The sequence below is a fragment of the Lygodium microphyllum genome, chromosome 18, assembly GCF_053477565.2.
Source record: "Lygodium microphyllum isolate KBCC chromosome 18, Lygodium_microphyllum_v1.1.10, whole genome shotgun sequence".
In the NCBI taxonomy this organism is placed as follows: Eukaryota; Viridiplantae; Streptophyta; class Polypodiopsida; order Schizaeales; family Lygodiaceae; genus Lygodium; species Lygodium microphyllum.
Genome location: NC_141152.1, coordinates 9,019,198 through 9,037,835, shown reverse-complemented (window position 1 = coordinate 9,037,835; position 18,638 = coordinate 9,019,198).

The window sequence follows — 18,638 nt, the reverse complement described above, 5'->3', positions numbered from 1 at the left end:
AGGGAAGCATCGGGGAGGTCTGGATCATCTTGCTCCTCGTCTGCAGTTTGTGGGATACGCGACAGATGATCAGCCAGAACATGGGAACGACCGGGCTTAGTAATCACCTCAAAGTCGAACTCCTGGAATAAAAGGAGCCATCTCATCATCCGTCCTTTCACATCTGCTTTGTTCATCAAGAAGGACAGGGCCTCATGATCCACATAAAATTTAAAGTGGGTAGATAGGAGGTAATGGCGAAACTTCTCCAGGGCAAACACCATTGCCAAGCACTCCAGCTCTGTCACTGTATAGTTTCGTTCCCTATCAGTGACTTTTCGGCTTGCATAATAGATCGGTTGATCCAGCTTCGAGGATCCCTTCTGGCAGAGGACAGCACCTAAACCTTCAATTGATGCATCAGTGTGTACGTGGAACTCTTTCGTCCAATCAGGAGGTTGCAGGATGGGTGCCTCTATCACACACTGCTTCAGAGTGTGGAAGGCTTTGTCACATTCTTCTGTCCAAGTAAACTCTGCATCTTTCCTCAGAAGCTTGTGCAAGGAAGTTGCCTTTGTCGCAAAATGGGCTATGAACCTTCTGTAGTAACCCACATGGCCTAGGAATCCCCTCAACTGTTTGAGGTTGGTGGGTGCTTTCAGAGCTGAGATCTTTTCGATCTTTGCAGGGTCTGTTGATATCCCTTGTGCTGAGACAATGTGGCCCAACAGAACTCCAGAAGAGACCCCAAAGATGCATTTGTCGGGGTTAAGGGAAATCCCATACTCCCGGCATCGATCAAAGCATTGTTCCAGGTGGTCCCAGTGTTCACGGATCAAACTATAGACACAAAAGTCATCCAAATATACCTCAATAAAGTCATGCAGATGATTTTGAAATGCGGCCATCATGACTCGTTGGAAAGTAGCAGGGGCATTGCAGAGCCCAAATGGCATCACTCGGTAAGCATAGGTCCCCCATTCTGTGGTGAAGGTTGTTTTGGACTGGTCTTCTTCTGCGATCTGCACTTGGTTGTATCCACTGAACCCATCCAGAAGAGAATAAAGCTCATGTCCTGCCACTGTGTCCAACAGTTGGTCTGTGAAAGGGATAGGAAAGTGATCCTTCTTTGTCTTGGAATTAAGCTTTCGGAAATCCACACATATGCGCAATTTTCCATTCTTCTTGGGTACAACCACGATGGGTGAAACCCATTCACTGTTTGCCACTGGATAGATAAACTCGGCTTCCAGAAGCTTCAGCAGCTCCGCTTTCACCAATGTGGAATAATTCGGGTTCATTCGCCTTTGTCGTTGCCGTACTGGCTTGGCATCAGGCTCCAAGTCAATATGATGTTGACATATTGTGGGATCAATCCCCTTTAGGTCTTTGTAAGACCATGCAAACACGTCCAAATTCTCTTTCAACAAATTGTACAAAGTTGACAATTCCTCTTCTGGGAGACTGCTACCCACCTTTAAGTGGCGTTCAGTGCCTTCTGCATCCACAAAGGTCAACTGCCTTTCACCTTCTACTTCACGGATGAAGGTCCCGCGGACTGCTTCTGGATACAGATCCGACTCCTTCAAGGGAGTGGTGTCCTCTTCTGATGTCCCACTAGAACCAACTTTGTCTTTTGGTGGAGACTTAGGTTGCTCCTTAAGACGTTGGAATGGGATAAGCGCCGTTTCGGAGTTGGTTTCAAGATTAATTACGTCTTGGCTTGAAGACTCATCTTCTGATGATACATCCAGGAACGTCACATAACAGGGACCCTCTGATGCTTGTTGGGTTGATGGGACTGGTGCTTGTTGGCACGGTGCATCATCATCATCTTTCTTTGGCAAGGATGGGTTAGGACGGCAGGAGCCACACTTGAAAGACGGCTTGTTCTTCTTCATCCATTTCTTATAAAGGTTTTGCATATGAGAAGATCCATTTACCAGACCAAATGGTACCATCGCCATTCTGTCCCATAGCATGAGCTCATCGGCTTCTGATGCTTCTGGAACTTCTTCCCCAAATGTATCCTCTTCAAGGGGGATAGATTCTTCCATTTCACTTTCATAATCCTCTTCGTCCATATCATACTCATCCTCTTCTGTCTCTGTCTCTGCTTCTGCTTCTGCTTCTGCTTCTGTCTTTGTCTCTGTTGATGCTTCTGCTTCTGCTCCTGCTTCTGCTTCTGCTTCTGTCTCTGTTGATGCTTCTGCTTTTGCTCTTGCTTCTGCTTCTGTAGGAGCTCTGTAACAGAAGAACAGATTCTCTGTTTCCTCTCCTGCCTCTGTCTCTGGTTTTGCTTCTGCTGTGACCATGTAACAGGGAGAGCAGTACATCCATGCTTCTATCTCACTGTCAGAAGTGATTTCAGAAGACATTCCTGGTTCAGGCAAGAAGTATTCACCCATTGATAATGGCTTTGCATCTTTTGGAAGTCGGCTTACAGTATCCACTGTTAAAGAATGTGCCACTGTTTTCTTAGGAAGGATCTGTTTGACAGCATCTTCGTCTGCTGATGTTCCATCTGTAGCCTCGTTAGGGGAATTAGAAGATAATTCCAAGGAGGTGGATCCATGTCCTTTTTGAGAACCATACAGTTTCAGCACCACTTTGTTGGGTCCTCTGCCCAAGGTCAAAGTTCCTTTAAACCAATCCGTCCTTGCTCGGGCTTCAAAAAGCCATGGTCTACCTAGTAACAGAGGATAGGATGTACCATAAGAGTTTGGCTTCACCACCAAATAGGTCAGCCAATAATCTTTTCCCGCCACTGTAGTCTTCACATATGGAAGAATGCCCAGAGGCTTGATTCTGCTCTGATCCGCCAGTCTGATGAGCCATTGGGTTGGTTGCACACCTTGTAAGCCTAGATCCTTCATTGTAACATCCGTCATAATGTTTATTGATGAACCACCATCAATCCGTGCATTTGAAATAAAGCAACCTTCTATCCATACGCCAGTCTCTGGAGTACCCGGATCTAGAAAAGCATTAGCCACATCCACTTCTTTCACAGGCTCTGGAGCCTTGTTAGACTTTGTCACGGTTGAGGGAGCAATCCTTAAACCACGTCTTTTCGTCAGTATACTTTTGAACCTTTTCCGGCAACTGGGAGACAACATCAGTAGTTGTCGGAATGTGAGGTTTGGTTTAAAGGTATCTAGATCTCTGACCAGATCGTATTCCTTAATAGGATCCACTGGCTTTTCTAATCGGTTAGGGAATGGGGCAACACCCATTTTCATTTTCCCTCTTTCTTCCAACAGAGGAATTACAGGAACTTCTTCTGCCACTTGTGGCACTTCCTCCTCTTCTGTATCCTGGACCTCTGGTCCTGTCTCTGTAACTGTCTCTGTAACTCTCTGTAGCTCTGTAGGGCTCTGTACGGCACTGTTAGGCTCTGTTCTGTTCTGTTCTTCTGGTGAAAGATTGAACTTCACTGCTCTGGCAGGAGGGTTATTTTCTTTCTGGGTAGGTGGTTCCTTCTGCTTTGCACGAGTGATGGCAGCAACTTCCAATTCCACTAAATTGGAGGTAGGCTCTTGGGCCTTGGACGGACTATCAGTAGCACTGTTTTTCACTGGGGCTGGGCTTGGACAGTCTTTTGCAGTGTGGCCTTCTCCTTTGCATCGACTGCATAAGGGCTTGTAATCCACTGACCTTCGAGGATTTGGACAGTTTGGTGAGATGTGTCCCTTTTCCCCGCATCTGTAACATTCCACCTCTGATCTCTGACCATCGCCAGACTGTCTTCCTCTGTAACTTTGAGAAGGAAATCTTCTGGGTCCGAAATTAGGACCAAACTCTCTAGGCTTGGGTCCAATATCTTGTGTTGTCATTTTGGATTCCAGCAAGTTAAATCTTGCGTCTTCTTCCTTTCTTCTCCTATCATGCATCTCCTTCAGAGAGCAAATGTCCTCTGTATGGTTCTTCCGCAAACAGTAGGAACAGAAGGCTCCAGGGATGGTTGGTTTCCGCGTACATTCAGTGGCTAAATGGCCTGCTTGATGACACTTACCACACCAAGTATTTGACCGCATCACATCTCTTCCTGCTCCTGCAACGTTGGATATGCTCGCTGTGTTCACTTTCAGCGTCTGTAGTTGCTCTGTAATCACCTCCATCAACTCCTTTTTTATGTTTGCAACTGAGTTGGATAAGTAATCCTTCAAGCTTTCTCCTCCGGGCGTATTGGCAGGAGGGTTTTGAGGAGGCTCTGTAATCACTGCATAAACTGGTTGGGTTGGTACAGAGGGGTCTCTGTTCTGGTTCTGATTCAGAGCTCCTGTTTGAACTGTTGGCTGTTGACTCCAGTTGGTAGGGTTCCACTGTTGCTGTTGATTTGGCATTGAGGAAATTGGTTGAGACCATTGTTGTTGTGGTTGAGCCATCATTTGAGGCATGGATTGTGGCCACTGTGGATTTGGTGCACTGTACGGTGATACCGGGGGCATCTGTTGGTAGGGGTAGGGAACAGTCCCTGGAACTGCATTTGGTGGATACATCATTCCTGGCATCAGAGGAGGTAGGACTCCTCTTCCTGTATTCATTGCTAGTCTAGCTTCCACTTCATCGTACAGTCTTGCACCTTCTGTTGCAGCTTGCAGGGTGGCTGGTCTTTGCAGCTCCACAAACTTACGGACTTCTGGTTGTAATCCTCTGAGAAACACTCCCTTCTGAATGCCATCATCTAGATTATGGTTAGTCCATCTCTTCAGGATGGATTCCATTCGTGAGACATAAGCTTCTACTCTTTCTCCAGAGGACTGACTTAGGTTCATGAATTCCTCTCTCATCCGCTCTTCAAAGCCTTCACGCCTGAATTTAGTGAGGAAGGCCAACTTCAGGTCGTCCCATGTGCCAAAAGTTCCTGCTGCTTGTCTCTCATACCACTGAAACGCCGCGCCCTTGAAAGTGGCGGGAAATATCGCTAACCAATGCTCAGGGGTTCTGGCATTGTTAGCCACATACGCTACCATAAACTCTGCTACATGAAGATCGGGGTCTTCATTGTACTCTCCCTTAAAAACTGGCAATGGGACTACATTCGCTGGTCTGTCATCAATATTTCCAGGACGGATCTGGCTTGGAAGTGGACCTCCAGCAGGAGGAGGAAGGGCTTGATGTGCCATTGGGACTTCTGTAAAGAGTTCCGCAAGGGCGTCAAAGGCGGCTTCTGCTGCGAGCTCGCTCTCGGCTCTGATTCTTGCTTTCTCTCTTCTTACGTACCTCTGGACTCGTTCTAACGCTTGCCTTTTTATTGCGTCATTCATCAGGGGGTTGACTCCACTATGTTGTTAGTGCTCCACAGAGGGTTAACAGAAGGCTTCAGTCTCTGGAGGACTCTCTTGCCAACATTTCTTCTACTTCTTTCCTCTCAACGTCCCTGAATTCTGCTTTCATGCCACTACGCAGAGGAAGGTATTCGGTTCTGAAGGTGTCAAAATGCATATGTCTGAGCATTGTGGTGGTGCCATCATCATAGTAATGCCAGCTTCTGATGGTTTCAATAGTGTATGTTGTGAAAACACTCTGTCTACCAACTTCCAGTGGGTTGCTAATTGAACAAACAGAAGATTATCAGTACACCAAGCATCCCATGTATCTTGCTGTTGAGCGTCCACGAACAAATTCCAACTCTTTTCCTTCTTGTCTTTGTGAACCTCTACAGACCAAGACTCCTGAAGCTTCTTCACAATCTCCCACTTGATGTTGTCTGGAAACTTCTCAATGAATGCCAAATCTTCCATGGATGTTCATTCTCTCTGTTTCTGCTCTTCAGTTTGTTCCCAAACAGTTTGCCACCAAGATGCAAGTTTCTGCTGCTTCAACAGGAAGAGGAAACTGTCCACCACATAGAGCATGCATCATGATGGTGATGTGTTTCCGCCATTGTGGGATGAACTTCTTGTGGAAAGTGGATTTTATTATGAGAAATTCCAACTCTTCAGTGGAAGAAGGAACTTTACAAACATCCATTGAATTCTTCTATTCTTGACAATGCCATTTCCTTCATTTTCAGCCTCTTTTGGTGCTTGTTGATGGCAAGTTTCCCCGGCTGCGCACCAAAAACATGGAGCCCCGAGAGGAACACCAAGGAAAAGGGAATTCTCTTGCAAGAAAATCTATCTTGTAACATCAACAAGCTTGTTTATCATGTTTCATATGATCACAGTGAAGAAAAGAACACCAGGCACAACAAATCTTCATGCAGCATCATGTAAATCTCCCACGGTTTTAATAGAATCAACCATATTCTTCAACATCTTCACAAAATCCATCAATATCACAAAGAAAGCAAAGAAGTACACCATCTTTGAATGGAAATGCATCACATAGTATTCATCTTCAATATCTTCATAGTCTTCTCTCTCAATCTCTCATATACAATCACTCTGTTTTAGTAGAATTGGCTATCTCTGACTCTCTCTCACACACTCCATCAATAATACATCATATCCTCACTACAATCTCTCAAAATTACTCTCAATAATCACTCTTAGGTCGTGGATACCCCTCCCAAGAGGTATGTCTGATATGAAAGGTCACCAGAGCCACTACAGTGTCTCTTCATAGCTCACTACTGTCACTTCACTCTAGTCTTCTCTTGAGTCTTCAGCAGCTACTTCTTCCACTTCCTTCAGCTCTTTTGCACTTGTATTCACCTCTTTCCAAGGCTAGAAAACTTTCCCAAAGTCACACATACATTCCACAGAACACTTACAGAATAGTCTACAGAACAGTACCAGAACAGAGACAGTACAGAACAGAACAGAAACATAAGCTCTACAGAAGACCTACAGAAGGTTACAGAAGGTCATCAGAACTACATAACTCACTCTCAAACCATTCAAAACTCTCACAAACCATTCACTAAGCTTTCACAATATCTCATTCTTCATCAATCAATACTCCTTCCCTCTTTACAGAAGACAATCAGATCAAAAACAGAGCAAAACAGAGCAAAACAGAAGGTATACAGAACCAATCAGAACCTATCAGAACATCACAGAACCACCAACAAACATCATAATCTTCCAAAACACAATCAATATCATCCAAAACACTCTCAAACCACTTCCTAATCAACCAATCATCTCATAAAATCAACCATTCAGCTCTCAAAAACAACAAAAATCAGCCAAAAAACAAGTCATTTCAACACTCAACACTAGCTTATGTAGAGCTCAATGTCTCAATAGTATTGGACACCATGTGCATTGTTGGAATGATTATTGGATGGAGAACAAGGTAGACCCAAAGATATGGGAAAATGTTCATTCAATTGTTTGGGCATGGGAGCCAAACAAACAAAGTCAACATAAAAGAGTGAAGCTACCAAAGGTTGCATGTGAGAAGGTACAATCAAGTCTACTTTCTTAGTGAAGTTTGAGAGAATACACCAAACAATATGTCAAGGTAAGTGATCATGTAGCTCAAATATAAATTTTTTTCAAGTTTTATTCAACTTAGTTTTTATTAATTATCTAATTCCTTTTTACAAAAACTAGGTGATCTTTTGGCTTGAGAAGACTTTGCATATGGAGCAAGGAAACCCAAAATCAATACTTGAGATTGATTGAAAGAAATAACTCTAAGATGTTCCAAAACAACACTCTTGCTTAAGATTTATTACTAGATTTGATTGTTGGAATTGTTGAAGTGCTCTAACATATTGTACACTATCACCATGTCATCGTCGATATTTACCATGGAATAAGAATATCAACATTATTCAAATGGTCCAACCATATTCAAAGCATGGATATTAGGCTTGGTCACATGGCAAAGCTCAAAATCAAAAAAAGATAAGCACACAAAAAATGATACTTCTTAAACCTATTATCCATTTTTAAAACTTGTGATACTAGACAAAGCTCATTACAAAAAATATTGCCCTTGCCAATTTCAATTTTTCCATACCATGGGACTTTTTCCACTTTATTTGAAACACTCTTAGTTTGTGAGATCCTAGGTAAGCTAAAATCTATCTTAGATAGAATATTAGAAGTAATGATGGGTAATGCACCTACTAATACTCTATAGACTACCTACATATGTACATGAATAATATTATCTTTGTATCTTATATAACATAAGAATTCACATGAATAAGGTGAATCTTTTGCCATAGGGCTTTCATATTAGACTTTGTACTTCAAGAGGCATTAAACCCTAGTAAAACCAAGGTTTCTTGGAGGGAAGAGATTTTAGCATCAAGTTTTATTCTTCTTCCCACCAAGGAGATATCTTTTCATTTTGCTTAAAGTGACTCTATCTTTAACGTAAGCAATGTAGTGACATTTGAGATTCCTTAATTCTCAACCCACTATCCCATTTCTCCTAAAAGGAGTATTATTAATTCTTGAATTGTGACTTGTTATTTTATAGTTAGTGATGCAATCTATGCATTGAATACCTCCTTATATGTAAGGATATGGCATTTGATTTGTCGTCTCCTTGCAACTCATTAGCTAGCATTGTGTCTTCAATGTCGCTACTTAATATGTGGACTAACGAGCTTGTAGTTGAAGTATTTACAGTCTCCACATTTTCATATTTTTCCTTTTTCAAGCATGGGCTTACTCTTCCAATGCTCCAAAACTATCTTTCCAAACACTATTACCCAAGCAATTTTATAGGAAGAGGGATCTACTTGGGTTGCACTTCATCTCTTGTGTGCCAAATGTGCCACAAATTTACAAGTGATCTCATTATTAAGCCATAGTTCCTAGTAGACCTTGTGGTATAACAATTCGCAATCATAAATTTTTTTGTCAATAACATGTGCAAGTAAACCTTTGATTGCTTTCTCTTGTTGTATATCAAAATAGTTAGCCACTTAGAATTGGATAAATTTTCCTCATTGATACGCTAAGAAGCTTTCCGTCTAAGCTAAGGATGTGCTCAATGAGGAGCTCATTCTTTGTCTAACAAAAAATTGATTCATCAAAATTTATAATACACCAATAGTTTGCATTATTACTTCAAAAGGGATCAAATTGCTTTATTGCAAATAGATGCATGAGCACTGAAGCTAGGCTAACAAACTACATAGTATATATTTGTTCACAATGCTTTTATGCAAACATCGCTTTAGTAGGCCTTGTTCCAAAGCAAACGAATCACACCAACAAATTCTATTGAGAGTCTAAAAGCCTATCAAAGCAATTATCATAATGCTTTGCTGCAAATAAATTCATGAGCACACAAGTTAGGTCAACAAAATACATAGTTAGTATGTATTGTTCACAATGCTTTCATGCAAACATCGCTTTAGTAGGAAATGTTCCAATACAAATGAATCACGCCAACAAATTCTATTAAGAGATTAAAAGCCCATCAAACTAATGATTAAGACATAAACCCAACTATTAATCAACTTATATACATGCAAATGTATTTTTTATCAAATTGAATGGATGCATGTCCCCATACTTGAACATTCATGCATATGCTGTTCATTTTAGAATACTACATAAATTTCTTTGTTATTGAATTAGGGGAAGATAATCATTCAATACGAGACAAAGGGAAGAAACAATACAATTGATTGGGATAGAGTAAAGGATTAGATGATAACATATAAGTCAACCTCTAGGAGTGAGGCAAAAGAGACCACGTTTTGTGTTGCATTAGAAGAATCTAGAAAAGAATCGAGGTCCAAGTAGCCACTCATGCCAAGAATTGTGAAGATACCCTTATGGCCATGAGCATGTCCTTTAAGGAAGATGTGAGAAAACAAAATTAATTTGTGACACAACAGGTAGACATAGAATTAGCCAAGGTCAGATAAGGATAGAGTTCCAACAACAACAACAAAAATGTAGCAAAAAATATCCATTGCTCACAATGATCTGCAAAGGTTGTTTGCAAATGTGCATTGAGATGAAAAAGAGAAAAGAAACATGAGAAATGACCATCCATTCTCAAATAGGAAAAGTTGTCGAATATACCAACAATTCCTTAGAAAAACCTAGTAAGATAATTCTCATGCCAAGAAGTGTGACTAGACTCAAGAAGCTATGTAAGGAGATCAGTGAAAAATCCATTGTCGTGCTGGGTGAAGCAACTCTATGATCATACTAATCCTATGCCTATTACTATAGCTAATGAAAAGGTAAAATGACCAATGAGGTCTTTGAGAAAAGAGGAGCAAAGAAAGGCTTTTGCTCACATAGTCATCATGGCCTTAATGATTGAGATTATGGGAGAAGTAAAGGAGCCAGTAGACTTGGAAGAAGTACTTGTAGATCCATCTTGGAGAGTAGCTATGCAAGTTGAGTATGAAAATATAGTGAAGAATGATACTTGGGAGCTAGCGGATTGGCTAGAAAAGAGGAATATTATTGGCACCAATTGGTTTTGAAAGGTAAACTACAAGGCTAATGAAAGCTTAGAAAAGTACAAAGCCATATTAGTTGCACAAGGATTTTCATAGGTTGAAGGATTTGATTTTCACGAATCATTTGCTCCAACTGCTAGAATACCACTATTCACACAGTACTTGCAGTGGCCGCTCGGAAGAAGTGGCCGGTTTACCAAATGGATGATAAATTAGTGTTCTTGAATGGTGATCTCAAGGAGGAGGTGTACGTGACTCAATCACTAGGGTTTGAGGCCCCCTATTCTGAGAACAAAGTTTTTAAGCTAAAGAAGACATTGTATGGGTTGAAACAACCCCCTAAAGCAGAGTACCAAAAAATGGATAAATTCTTTTTAGGCTTGAATTTCAAAAGATATGTCTTAGATGCTAACTGTATGTTTATAGGAATGGTGAAAAGTCTATAGTGATTGTCCTATATGTGGGTGACCTTTTTATTATAGGTGACTATGACGATATGATCCATTAGACTCAAAATGCTTTGAGCTTTGAGTTTGAAATGGCTGACTTAGGCTTGTTGCATTATTTTTTGGGGATTGAAGTTAGTGCTTGGAAAAATCTTCATCTCTTAAAAGAAGTATGCATGGAAGATCTTAAAAGCATTTGGCATGATCAAGTGTAAAGAGATAGTTACACCTATGGAGGTCAATGTGAAGTTATCCATTGAGGATACATCAACACTAGCAGACATTGGGAGGTATAAGAGGTTGATTGGTAGCCTCATCTACTTGTGTAACATGAGGACATATATTAATTTTTAAATTCATATTTTGAGTAGGTTCTCAAACAAACCACAAGAAAGTCATTGGAAATCTGGGATGGGGGTGCTCAAATGCTTGAAGGAAAATCTTGACGGTGGTATCACATACAATTTGAAAATGCTCTTATGGGGAATTGTGACTTAGATTGGGTAGTGACATTGATTCCAAAAAATTAGTTTTTGGATATTGTTTCTCTTTAGGTTCATGAATCTTCTCTTGGATCAGTAAGAAGCAACCAACTGTGGCATTGTCTTCTCCCAAAGCAGATTATATGGAAACTTGCTTTATTACATGTGAAGTAGTATGATTAAGGAGGATCCTATGGCATATGGGAGTACATGATGAAGATCCAACATTGCTAAGATATGATAATCAAAATTGCATCACCATTGCCAAAAATCTAGTTTTTCATATACACACCAAACACATTGAGATCCATAATCACTGTGTGTAACTTGATCTAGGATAGGATAGTAGAGTTGGTCTGCTCTCAAATGGAGGAGAAAAGAGAAAATATATTCACCAAAGCTCTTACAAAGGATCTCCTTTGAATTCATCTTCAGAGACTCATCATTGGGCCGAGAATATAATTCACTTGTAGGTGGACATTGAGGGGGGGGGGGGGGTGTTAGATATTCTTATTATATTTGCTATGTGTTCTCTACTCCTTGCTTAGATTTTATCCATTGTGCCCTGTAAACCCTACACTCTTGAGATATTTCAATCCTTTGGTGGCCTCTTCCTACTGCTCTATCAATTTCAAGGTTCTCTCCTTCATCTACTTCACTTTTTCATCATTTAGCAGTAATTGTACAATTTGTCGGTCTTGATCCTTCAATCTCTCTTCTGGTTTTACCATAATTTTTGAGGTCTTCTCATGGAGGGCTTTCGCCTTTTCCCTATTCTCTTTCTCTTGTTTATACTTTGCCAGTAATGCCTCATACATGTGATTATCCATCATTTTTCTAGACAAGATGGCTAGCTCTGTTCTAAGAGTGTAAACCTTCCTAGTGTATAGTTGTTGGATCATTACATAAACTTCCTTTTTCCTTTCTAGGGCTAATACTGCTTGCTTCCTTTCTTCTCTCTTCTGGTTTGTTTGCTCTTCCAAATTCTTGATAAGTTCAACAAAGTCATGTCCAGTTCCCTGAGTGATATAGGGAACATGAGACGAGGTGTCCTCTAGCCATGGCACATTCTCCATCCTTCTTTTTTGTTCAACTTCTTCTGTTGCAAGCCTCTTTGACCCTGTAAGGGCAGATCCCACTGATGAACTTCCTGACAAAAATGAGTAGAATGCTTCCACCCATTGCCAACCTTCACTTAAGATCTGACTACCTCCTTTCGACGTAGGAGGTAGTGGCAATGACAGTGGGGTAATATATAGTGCAGTTCTTTCAAGTACTCGGGTAGGTTATGGTGGTGGTGATAAGAGATGGACTGGCTCTTTCCCCTTACCCTCAATTGACTTGTACCCTTCTCCACTAGCTTTGCTTCTTGCTCTGCTCGAGCTGATGCCTGGTTGATTTGGTATTGGGTGGGGCTTCCGTTGGGGTTTCTTCTCTTCTATGCATCTCGTCCATTGGCTTTTGTATAGCTAGACGATATTTCTCTTTTTCCTTTTTTTCATTGGCTTGTCTTTTTGCTTTAGATTTTGTGGACTCCTCCATGGCAATTTCCAATGCATCTTCTTCTTTTGACAGAGTCTTTTCTTCTTCACCCTATTTCTTGGTGGTGCCCTTCTTCTTTTTGCCTTTTGCAGAGCTTTTCTCCTTATTCTTCTCCTATTCGTCTTTCCATGGCTCGTCTTCATTCTTGGATTTCTCTTCTTTTTACTTTTTACTGGCTTCTAGCTCTACTTGTTGTGCATATTCCTCTCTTTTCCTCCTCTCTTCTTCGTGCCCTTTGCTTCTTTTTGCTAAGTGTGGTTTGGGACCCTTCTTATTGTTGTGTTTGCTCTCATCATCCTTGATAATTGGATCTCGTGTTGCTTATTGTGTCTTATGTTGCTAAAGACGTGGCTGTATCATCTTGGATATTTGTTATCACCTCTTTGGGCATGTTGGGATCATTTAATGCTTCTTCAATGATGGTTGTTAGTACCCCTCCAAATGCAACCATGGCTGTTCTCCCAATGGCTTTTCCCCTAGCATGCTTTTGGCTTCCCACTATGACCTCGTCAGACTCTGTGGGCTCACTAAGTAGCATGGTTGCTGCATGAATGGTGCTCCTTGTGTATGCATTCATGTCCACATCTTTCAAATATCCTATGACCAAATCTTCAAACATGTTAAGGTGGATCCTATTTATCATGGCATTGTGGCGAGCATGTGAGAACAATGTGTGGATGAACTTGAAATGTAGCTACAGATCGAGGTCAAGGATCACCTCAAACTTGATGCCATCATTGTCCATTCGTTGCTTTGTGGAATTAAACTGGGCCACAATATCTTTATTTCCCTTCGGTTTGTTGGGGCATTGTGGTTGACCTAAGGCTTGATGCACCAATCCTACGGAGAGTGGAATCTTCACCTTCTGTAGTCTTTTAGATATCTTCATCATGATGGTCCTTGTTCTTTTGTTTCCATCATAATTTGTTGTGAATTCAGTGCATTTTGGGTGGTTAACTTTGCCCCCAAATTCCTTCACATAATTAACCAAGGAACATAGTTCCACTAGTTCTTTGACTTTTTCATTTGTCATCCACTGCTTGTTTGAGATTTTGTATTTGTTTGTGTAAGATAGCAACATTCATGTTGTATTTCGCTTGCTTTGCATTTGTAAAGGAGATTTGTGGATTCCTATGTTTCTCACGAATAATGTTCTTATCGACTCTTGCCATTTTAATATGTCTTCTGCGAAAAAGAAAAAACTATGATGAGAGGAAGGTTTGAAATATTATATGTGCTTAATCCTTTGCTTGTTTAAAAATAAAGTGCTACTTTCCTTATTACAAAAATTGCTAATAGTGATATGCAATGATTGACTTTGAACACTTGATGAACACTTGATAACATTGATGAACACTCCCTCCCCTCCCTAGAGAGTTAGCAATGCTTCGTAGCTTGCAAGGGGTGAGTGGGGGAATAATTGGGCTAGCACAAGGCTCAACACATGTTATTATGAAATGATAGAAAAGAAAAGAAAAAGAATGAGATCTGTACATGGTGGCTGAGAGAGATGCACACAATAATGGAGTTTAAGGAGATGGAGTTAGAACTTTATGTAGAAACCAATCATAGAAATGAGGATCGAATCCATGGCATCATAATGGTTCATGTCAATTGGTATGATGCCCACATGCATTATATAAGTGAGAAAAACTGTGCGGAAATCTTCTATGTTTAGGTGGCTAGCAATATGTAGCTCCTCCTCACATAGTACTCTATCCAAATATGGATGTAGTAGTACATGATCTTCCAGAAGGGTCTTTTAGGCGATGGCTAGCACCCAGAAGGAAGTGGATACAGTGTAAGTGGGATCATTCATTGGTCTTGATGGCTCGTCATCATTCCACATTAGTCATTATTTGATAATTGAGTCATTCCCACTGTGCATGTAGAGTGAACACTTGTGAAGGAATGCATGTTCTAATGTGGCTAGCTTCTCTAGGTCTATTATTTATGTTTTTGAGGCTTCTACACGACTATGCTTAAAAGATGAGATTAATTGGCAGTGTATTCATGGCTTGCTCTTTGCTAATTTGTGTGGCAATGAGTTCTTTGGCAATAGGGGTGTGCTTAGTGAATATGAATTCGTGCTCTTCCCAAGAGCAAGGGAGATCTTTTAGTATCATTATAGTGTCTTCATCTAACAAATGTAGGTCCAATCCAGGGAGTTAAAAGCCCAATGCTCTACCAACTAAAGCTGTCTTGTCAAGACAATGGATGTTGTCAACTATACTATCACCCATATTGACTGCCATGTCTACTACGAGTTTCACTACGGAAGGTCTCAAGTATGTGGGAAATAACTTAGCACGAGGTTCTAGTAGTTTAACATGACTCACTGACGATATACTTATACTTGACCTTGCTAGAGGATTTTCCTAATTGTCATTCACAAGATAAGACGAGAGCTATCGAGGAGCAACAAGAAATTCAACTATAATCAGATGACGAAAAAGCAACTCACCAAGAGTATGTACAAGAGTCAACTTGATAACTCTTGGAAGCATAGATGGAGCTGAAGGATAGACCAAGGAAATAGAAGAGATGAAAGCAAAGGTGAGTGATGGAGGAGAATGACACTCTTCAAGCCAACCTTAACTGTTTCTTTGGAGGCAAGGATAGAGAAGATGTTCCTAGACAAGCAAGAGTTTTGATCTAAGGTATAGCAATTGATGATACAATAGAGCAATTATAAAAAGACTAGTGATTGAAGAGATAAGAGAGTACTAGAGGAGTTCAATGAGAGGAGTGATTGACAAGATGAGAGAATAATAGAGGGGTTCAACAAGAGGAGTGTTCGACAACACGTGGAGTATGGAGTGAGTTCGAGAGTAGTGATTGATGAGAAACAATGGAGTTCGACAAGAGGAGTGCTTGACAACACACAGAACATGAAATGAATTCAAGAGGCAACACAAGGAGCAAAAGGTGAGTTTGAGAGGAGTGTTTGACAATACACAGATGAGATTGACAAGACAAAGATGGTGAGCTGAATTTGAACTCGAGGTGTCCAACCAAGTGTGTCTACTTAAGTAAACTATTAATCTACTTATATTAATTAGTCTATTTAACTAAACTATTAATTATTTTACATAACCAAACCAATGCATACAATGACATGCATCTCTCATCTTAAAAGGTAAAAGATATGCCTATGAGACTAGAAATTAGGAAGTATTCCAGGTAAAAATTTACTCGTGGTACAAATGTAAATAATATTACTGAAATAGTAGAAATGCTTTTCCCATTAGTGAAGTATCTCTCTCAGGTGGACTTGTAGCTCTATGTGGTTAAGATGACTCAACATCTGTCTCCTATGGCGTTCAATGATAGCCCTTATATGTTTATGATAAGGGTGTTTAGGTCTCCTCCTAGGTGGACGTGGGTGTCTCACTTTATTAAGTGCCACAACTTTATCTAGGGAGATTCTTCTTGAAGATGAAGCTACTTTGCGATGTGTCCTTGCTAGTTGTCTATCCGCAATGGTGGCCGATCTCATATTGGACTATGTGGTAGCGAAAGAGTCTATAATGGCCCTTTGGCTGGGAGGAATTAACTATGGGGGCTCCTATCTTGTAAAATAAGTGCTCTATACATTTGAAGCTCTAAGAATAAGAATCTGAAATAACTTTGGCCCTCAAAGTGCATGACCTACAATATAGGGAAAAAATCCTCTCAAAATAGACAACAATATCTACTTCGAATGTTGTAGTATACCGTGCATCAACAGATGCAATGCTCCTTTGTCCTTGATTCTCTCTCACAAAGTTGACACATGTGACCTTCTATCTCCATATCTTTTCATCTACCTGTCTCAATCCTTAAATGATGTATTGAGGAACAAATTTGCCCAATGGTTGTACATAGCCCATGTGAGAGAGAGAGAGTTTTATGTAAAATATTAATTAGTTATCATAAATTAATTGATTTATTCATAACCTGCTTAATTTCATTAATAATCTTATCAGAGAGAGAGAGAGAGAGAGAGAGAGAGAGAGAGAGAGAGAGAGAGAGAGAGAGAGAGAGAGAGAGAGAGAGAGAGAGAGAGAGAGAGAGAGAGAGAGAGAGAGAGAGAGAGAGAGAGAGAGAGAGAGAGAGAGAGAGAGAGAGAGAGTTATTAGAAGTAGTTAAAGTTAGTCAAATTAGTTTATATAAATTATTATATATAAATTGAATAAGTTATTAATAACTTAATTAATTAGATAATAATAAATATAGAGATGTGCACACACACACACACACACACACGAAGAGAGAAAAATAGACTTATCATTGCCTACATAGTCTTACATACATAATTATAATTAGTTAGTTAATTTACACTTTAAAAATATAAAACTAATACTTATATCCTTAGAATTAATGTAGTTTTCTTATTTAGTTCTCTCTCATTGTTATAGGCTTCATCTTAGCAAAGGCAACTATAATCTTCACATACACAATGTTCCACAAGGTTAGAATCTACCTTTTCTCCTTTGTCACATGTTGAACAACAAAGAAAAGTAAAGAAAAGCAAATAAAATTACATATATTTTTGAAAGATAAGAAAATTATCATTCTTCCATAATAATTATTATAAAACAAAATTTTAGTGAAATTGTTATGCTTTTAGAAAATTATAAGTGAAATGTGAAACCCACCACATCTTAGACTTTGACCAAGCAACTTTCTTTTTTTTGTTTTATGTTTTGCAAGGTACTCTTTATTAACATGACATCTTAAGCTAAATGACAAGTTTTTACCCAAATTTGATCCTTCAAGAACTTGTGAGTAACTAAACTCAATCAAACATTCTAAAAAATCATGTAGCTCTTTTAAACATATAGATTAAGATGTTAAAACATGTTTGATTATAGAATGGTCCTATTGTCATGAATGAGTATACATTCTTATACTGATAAAATATGCAATAGCAATGCACTCCATGTCGATGCCAAATTGCAAGGCTTCATTAAAATCTTCTAGAAAAAGTAGTAATACGAAAGAAATGCAAGTTTCAACAACCCTGTCAAGCACAATCCTCATGCTTGCATGCCAACAATACAAGGTCAATATCATAAACACAAAATGTTGACCATGTCATGAAAGTGAAGACCGAAACAAGCACATGATCACCCTATTGGCAGACTACACAAAAAGGATTCTCCATACTAAACGACTATATCTTCAACTTTTGAGCATCATTGACGTATCGATCTCGATGTAAAAAATGACAATAGCAATTGTGATCAATTCTCAACAATTCTTTAGTGTCACGAAATGATGCACCATTTGCTTAGCCATCCACTAGACTTGACTGTATCTAGCATTGCTGATGTGTTTGTTTTCAATATGTTGCATAATCTAGTGATGCAAAAATACATCACAATAGCAAAATATCCACATCCAAAGATAGGTCTCTGTATCCTTAGCAACTAATCAATTGAAAAGATTCAAAAAGCCCACTATGAAAGATCCCCGTTCGACCCAATGCTAGAAGCAGAAAACTTAAATGAAGCGGGTTATAGTTTGCTCGACAACATAATCAAGCCTAATCAAAGACAAGTATTTCAAAGAGCCGATTAACATGAGTTTGCATGCATCATCATACATGATAATAACTGGCTTCTAGAAATAATAATAGAATTCAAAACAAATGACTTGCCTGCAACAAGCTCATCCTACTTAGACATCACCTTGGAGAGCATACTATTCATATTCCTCTTCCCACTTGGTTATGACATATACAATGGTAACATGTATCTTAGTGAGTACACCCATATACACACATTAACAATGTTCTCCATCTACATCTTGCATAAGCCTTGTATCCTAATTGTATAAACCAACTAAAATAAGCGATCTTGA